The following is a 7,512-nucleotide window of genomic DNA, read 5'->3' as shown; positions in this document are numbered from 1 at the left end:
AGTCAAGCTACCAGTTCCAATGTGCACATAGTTTGACCAAGGATGGAACCAAGAATTTCAGTTAAATCAGAAATAATTAAGGGTGAATATGCAAATTACCATTAGAAATGTCTCAACTTCGGTTAAAATCAAAGACCTTCTCACTGGGAGGACATGGTACTTTCCACCACCACCTATAGTACATAAACTAAGTTGTATTATATTTGTATGTTTCTTTTTACACCTGTTCCCAAAGACATTAAACCTTTATGTGTGTATGTAAAGAAAAACAAATCTAAGTTCTAGTAGAGGATTTGGACCGACAGGTGGAATATGGAGGAGTCCTGAAACTGAATCCGGAACGGCAGCAGTGAAGAGATTAATAAATTGGACCTTGAGATGAGTTTTTCAATTAACTCTACAGACAAAAATGGAGAAAACTGCAATCTAAAAATTCATCATAGACTGGAGGCAAAGGTTCTGGATGGAAAACAACAAGATCATAGGATTAAGCACAAGTAACAAACTATAGTCAGTCTTATTTTTCCATACACGCTAAAGAAAGTACAATAAATTAGATCATTTTTACACATCAACAACAATTATGAAAATTGGGGCAATAATTGTTTTGCTTATCCTACTAACCATTGTTCTGTAACAGGTGGCTGGGAGCCTATTTTGTTACACCAGCTTCTGGTTACATGTGTCATCCAAAAGCAGAACCACAGTTTACTTTAGCTGCAGGACCGGGGGAAGTACATATGTCCTCTGTATTTTTGCAGATTTCTTCCACATTCTCTTCAATACACTCAAAAACCAGAGGTTGTGATTTTTAAACAACAGTTTGTTACGTTTATTGTTGACCCAAAAACATGAGTTATATTGCACCCGAACTGATGTTTGGCGAAGTTCTAAAATAAGTCCTCCATTACTACTGATCTCTATTTATTTTCCATGCTTTTATAATTTCAGTAAATCTGTTTTAGCTTCACAATTCTGTTACAGTATACTAAATAATATTTAACAGAACATCAATCTTTCTCTGTCAAAACAAATGAGAAATATATATATATTTTTTTATATTTGTAAAAAAAAAAAATATTTTCATACAGTTCTGCATTAGATAGGCCTTTTCCCTATTCCTTTGCGTTTTAAAAGCCCTAAGCCTAAGCGTTCTCCTTGTTTGCAGTTTGACTTCCACGCTATATCCGACTGTGACCTGGAAATGAAAAGCACAGAGTGAGGGTTCAAGAGAAATAACAGAACCATGTCCCCATCACTCTGACAAAGCTGATCTTTAATGCCGCTCGCCTTTCTTTGGCTGTCAATCTGTGCTCTCTCCAGCCGATAAGTGGCCGCTCTTGCCCTCTACTAATTGCATCTCTTAAGCTTAGGTTTGTCAAACCACATTGGTGTGTGGCATTGAAGTAGATATGAGCATGGACAGCCTTGACTGCTGTGACAGCTTGGTGCTTCTCATGCCTATGCGTCAGCTTCCCTATGGTAAAATCAGACTTTTTTTTCCCCCCCAGATCCTTTTCTTTATTCAAACTCCATATTAAGAAGCGCTTTGGCCAGATGAGTCAAACCTCCTCCCCTTGTATTCTTCACTGTCACAGCAGTCCATCTTGCTTAGTATGATACTCACACAGTGATGTTGCACTTTGCTACGGTTCCTGTGCCATAGTAATCAGTATTCCTGTGGACAATGCCATCCTATAGAGGTTGAATCACAAGAAAAACAAAAAGAATTAGGTGTCCTTAGGACGCAATGTAAAAAGATGCAATATCTTCTTGGAATATAAAGTGTGCATAAATTGATATTTAAAACATGATAATTTTAGGGGCAGAGTGTGTCATATGAGAATTAAAGTTGCATTATTGATTAATATACACATCATCTAATTTGTTAATTTACTGTTAGGGGCTTAAGAGTACCTATTCATCATAAACTGCAAATATAGAGCTAATTAATGCAGAGGAGCAAATACAGCTTTTTTGGCTGCGTGCATATTATACAGTGTATCTGTCAAAGAACAAGTCCCTGAAATATCTAAGGGAATCAAGTGAAACTGTCTAAAAAGCAAAACCTTATGAAATATTAAAAACAACTCAGAAGATGATGGACTAGACGAGCATATATATATATATATATATATATATATATATATATATATATATATATATATATATATATATATATATATATATATATATATATATATATATATATATATATATATATACTGTATATATGAAAAGAAAGGAAGAATGACCAATTTTTTTTAAATCCTACAATCTCCTCTAAACTGGTGGAACAAAAAATGAATAACACAACACTCAGTGAAATACTTAGATTTGGGAAGCTGTCTGAACAATACTATCAGCAAAATAGGTCAATTTGGCTTTTGATTGACATATGTAACAGTATCTATAAGGTTGTATCTGTTTTAACCTTCAACAGTAAGCCAATGGCACACAGCCATGCCTAAAACAATAAGTGACTTTGGTTTCTGGCCTTTTTTAAATCATTTATTTACTTTTAATATGCCAAGGTTATGATAAAATAAAAACTGTAAGAAATATTGAAATATCTGTCATTTTAAGTTAAAATATTAAAGCAAAAATATCTGAAAAAAAAAGAATAATCAAAATTAGAATAGAACTACTGACAAAAAACTCTTAAAAAAATCTAAATCATTACCTTCTAAGGCAAAAGGCAGTTACAAGTGTAAGTGATAGATTTACACAAGTACCATTATGTTGTATAAGTGTAATGGTAATCATCTGATTGGTGCGTTCGTATCACAGTATGAACACATACTGCTTCTTTTTTGCTTAAAGCTTCTGCATAGCACCCTATACTGTTATATGCTGCTCACTCACAGTAATAATAAATCAGTTTTTACCATCTGTTATTATAAGCTCAGGAGCCCAGCTTTAATAACTGCTGTATTGGTTTTCGAATTTTATTATTTTTTTAATAACGTCAAACACCAATCTTCAGGTCTCACTTCCGTCTTTGTTTTTCTTCACTTTTGTTTGCATGTTTAATCACAAGCTTTGAACTGAAAAGAAAAACAAAGCAAAAGACAGACAGAGAGATACTGTTGTTTTAAAACCAAGGGTAGAAAATGTAGATGTGTTTTGAAGCTTTTGACAAAACATTCCACTGGTGTTACTATGGGCAATGTTCTACATGTTAAAAACCCATGCTGTTTCGCAAATATGGCACGTGAGAGGTAACTTTCCAGTGTAGAGGTGGAAACCATCATGATTGTTGGTGAATGTTGTTGACTAAACAGCCTTAAGCGATCTGTAGCAGATCTGAGAGTGCTGTTTTAGTCCTCCTTTTACCTGAAGACATTGCAGCTCATACCCAGAGCTCCCTTTCCATTAGTTATTCAAAGGGTCCCACTCCAAATTCCATTAAGACAGTGGCATTAAACTTTTATGCTAAACTTTTAAAACCTCTCCAAGCGTTTACAACTAATAACTCAGAATGCATAAAAATTACAGCGTTAACATTTTTACCAATATGGACATGTTAGACATTGTTGGAAAGCTTAGATTCTCCTCAGTTGAACCACCAAGTTCATTTTATGGACACAGCGAGCACCAAAGCACAATTAACACAGATAGAGCAGCATGTCAAAATGTAAACATGACAACAATCTTTAATTGTTTATATTCAGTTCATTCATAAAGGTCAACAGATGAGAAGTAATTCAGAATATTCATAATAAAAACATTTCATTATGAGAAAATTGCAGCATAATGTCTGGTTTTTGACATCAGAAAAGGTAGCTGGTCATAGCTAATGCTTTGCATCTTGTTAATATTTACTTTCTAATACTTATTTCCTCAGTTATTAGCCCGCAATGTTTGGTATGTTCCTTACATGGTCTTCATACCTACAAGACAAAGGCGTACAGATCTTTGTATGACTCGATTTGAGTTAGGGAAAGTCGCTGAAGTCTCACAAGCTCCCTTTGCCTGTCAGCCAATGACGCATCGAGTAAAGTGATAATACGCCTCTTAGAGTCCTGCTGCTATTGGTTAACACCTTGTAGGCTGTTTGGCTTTGTAGGCAATGAAATAAGGTTTCAAACAAGGCTAGACGTGGCTGGGTTGAAAAACATAACAACGTAGTGAACAGCTTTCTTTATTTTATTATTCTTTTTTTGTTTTACAATTTACTTTTCCCTGTGTATTTTCCTATTGTGTACAGAAATTTGAATTACCTTGCTTCTGAAATGTTACAAAGACAACAAATATTGTCCACAAGGGTCAATTCATTTACAGCAGAGTCCAGAAATCAGCGAACACACACACACACACACACACACAAAAATTTGTATTTCTATCCATAGTAAAACTTTACATTGACTAATAATTATTTTTGTTACTGCATTTATGCCTAACCCTTGAATTTACCCTTACCCTAACCATCATCTGTATGTTCTTATCCCCTATCCTTAAGATAATTCACACCATGCAGTACCTATAAACTAAGGTTAAAAATGGGGGTCTGCCACATTACGACCAGCTTTTAATCCACATAAGGTCTGTTGCATCATAGAAAGTTAGTAAAAATACTAAATATGGTCCAAAATAACACTGCATGGTGGAAAGTGTGTTGACTTACAGCAAGAAGGTGCTGGTTCAATTCCTAATTCTTTCTGCATGGAGTATGCATGTCCACCCTGTGCATTCTCCCTGGGTACTCTAACTTCCTCCCACAGTCAAAAAACACATCTGTTATTTGGCCTCATTAAAATCTTTCTTAGGTGTGAGTGGCTTTGCATGGTTATATGTCTCTGTGTTGCCCTGTGATGGACTAACAACCTGTCTAGAGTGTACTCCGCCTTTCACCCACAGACTACCAGAGATGGGCACCAGCCCCAACGTGACCCTGACGGAATAATCAGGATGGATGGATTGTTGTTAATAGGTAACATAAACACGTACACAGAAAGGGATATTAAAACATTACAGAATGATATCAGAACTCAAGGCAGCACAATTATCACAAATTATTGAAGAAAAAAACACACCTAATGGAATAAATAACCTTGATTTGCCTTATACATTTTTTCACATAAACTTGCTCGATTTTCTTTACTGTTAAGCTCGTTTTGGATTTTAAGGTATGTGTTGATCAAATTTATACCATTTGCACTACTAAAGGTCTGAAACTTCTATAAGATGTGGCTAATGTTCCCTCTAATTCTTTGACAGCCTTTTGTCTCAGTTTCTCTGATCCAATTAAATAGCCCAGACTTCATCACTTTGGTGTTTGTATGAATGGAAACTGGTTTGAAGAGAAAAGCTGGCAGATAAATATTGAACAAGAATCCCTAAACGCAATTAAGAAATAGAATTAAAGGTCTCTGCAGAGAGAAAGAAACATCCTGCCTCAGCACATCCTTTCATTCATTAAAAAGAACTCTGAAATATTAATAAAAGAAAAACCCTGTTATTATGCAGTGGAAGTAATTGGTGTCCAGAGTTGTTAATTTCATCCAGTTTTATTGTAGATGATTAATGTTTATATAAAGTATAAACTTTTTATAACTATTTCCTAATACAAAGGTTCTGTTTCATTACTCAACTAGACATTAAAGTATAAGAGATCCTGAACTTCAAATGAGTTTCATGTCTTTTACTCCTTTTTCTGACAAGTTATCATGCCTTGTGACATTTTTGGCCCTATAGAACCGAAGATCTCCCCTCTTCTCATGCACTCATGCCAGTTGCACTACATATTCTCTAATACACTGCCATAGCATCTCACAGCTAAATATGTGGTACATACTATTTGAATTTATACTCTGCAAAGAAACTTTCTTTTTGTTTTTTGCTGACAAGAAAAGACAAACCAAACTATCCCTCTGTTTAAATATATATATTTTGCTGATCAACTTGGTATGCAAATTACTTTGCTTTCACTGAAGCACAAAACAAGGTAACAAGAACAAAGTACGACTTCATGGGCCCCACTGTTTTCCCCCTTCATCCCTAAAACTATGCCCCTACTCTGCCTTCCAGCCACTTGGATGATCTACATGCAAAGCAGTAAGTAAAAGCAGCTGTTCTCTGTGTTAAATATAAATAAGTTTATACAGTATAGTTGATCTTACTGAACTGCAGCATGTGTGGTTTTCTCGTTCGTAAAAATTTTTGTAATAGCATATCATTTGCATAAAATGTACCTTTATGGATGGAGGGAACGATGAATAAATGTGTAATTGGAAGCAATTGGTCTCATGCAACAACATTTTTATGTTCTTGTTGTTCATTTCTTGTACTTTTTCTCGAAATGTGGGCTCTTAAAAATACACCACATCAGATTTAACAACAGTTCTTATCTACAGTGAATGATCATAAAAGATCCTCCTAAACCTGATGCAGTCCACCTGTGCATAAATGAGTGCTCGTTCCAGAGAAAAGTTAAGTCGCATAATTACCAATAATACCATATAAGGGGAATTCCCATGCTTTCTCATTCACAGAAATGGCTTTGAATATGAAGAAGAGCGACTATACCAGTTCGGAGATTCAGGTTTTTCTGACTGAGAGCTGAGAAGCAAAATTAAAGGACTTGTAAGAGCAAAGCAGTGCAATAAATCACAAAAGCTGTAAATGCTGCGGTTGCATTGTTACAGAAGTTAAAATAAATAGACTAACAAATAGAATAAAAATTATTCATGTACATTCAAACTACTGTTGGAGGCAAGGGTGCAACATGTAAATGCTTAATGACTTCACCATCAACCAACGGGACAAAAAATTCTGCAAAATCTCCTGTTAATACACACTAACACCTGTACTGTACATCTCTAGACCACGTTTTTCATCCCTTCATCATACTCTTCATTTCTCTCATACAACGCATACATATAAAAACATTGAAACTCCAACTTAAAAAATTCAGACAGACCGAAACCCAAACATTCCACATTTTGTGTAATAACAAACCAAGGAGCTGTGTTGGAGTGAAAGCAGCAAGCTGCTGAATTTTATTTTGAACTTTCTATCAATTTTCTGTTCCAGATATTATTTCAATAGTAGCATGATCTTATATAGAGGTCAATGACTGCCTTTTCTTTTGACAAAATGACAACTAATTAAACCAGTGTTACCTGGTTACAGACATGCCAGCTGAAGGTGTATTGGTGATAGTTCTGTCATCAGGGAATAAAATATAATTCATAAAATTACAGAGTTGCATAATACTGGAACATGATTTAGCATAATAAAATGGACAATTGTTCTAAGTAAGACAAATGCAGTCATTTAGGGAAAACCAAGGTTCGGAAAACAGCGGACTGATTGTGCAAGATTCCCTCGTCTGGAGCAATCCTAAAATTTGTTGGTGTCTGAGAAAAGATTAGAAATAGGAAAAAAATGGTGAATGCAACATTTTCTCCTAAATTTCTGGTATGAACGATGAATGAATTTGTTGACATAAATGGTTCTTGCATGACGCCCAATATTTAGGACACACTCACACAACCGTTTTTTCCCCCA

Source organism: Cyprinodon tularosa, unplaced genomic scaffold, assembly GCF_016077235.1.
Source record: "Cyprinodon tularosa strain WSP-4 unplaced genomic scaffold, ASM1607723v1 ctg1077, whole genome shotgun sequence".
In the NCBI taxonomy this organism is placed as follows: domain Eukaryota; kingdom Metazoa; phylum Chordata; class Actinopteri; order Cyprinodontiformes; family Cyprinodontidae; genus Cyprinodon; species Cyprinodon tularosa.
The sequence above is the reverse complement of the archived record's forward strand: the minus strand, read 5'-3'. Positions refer to the sequence as shown.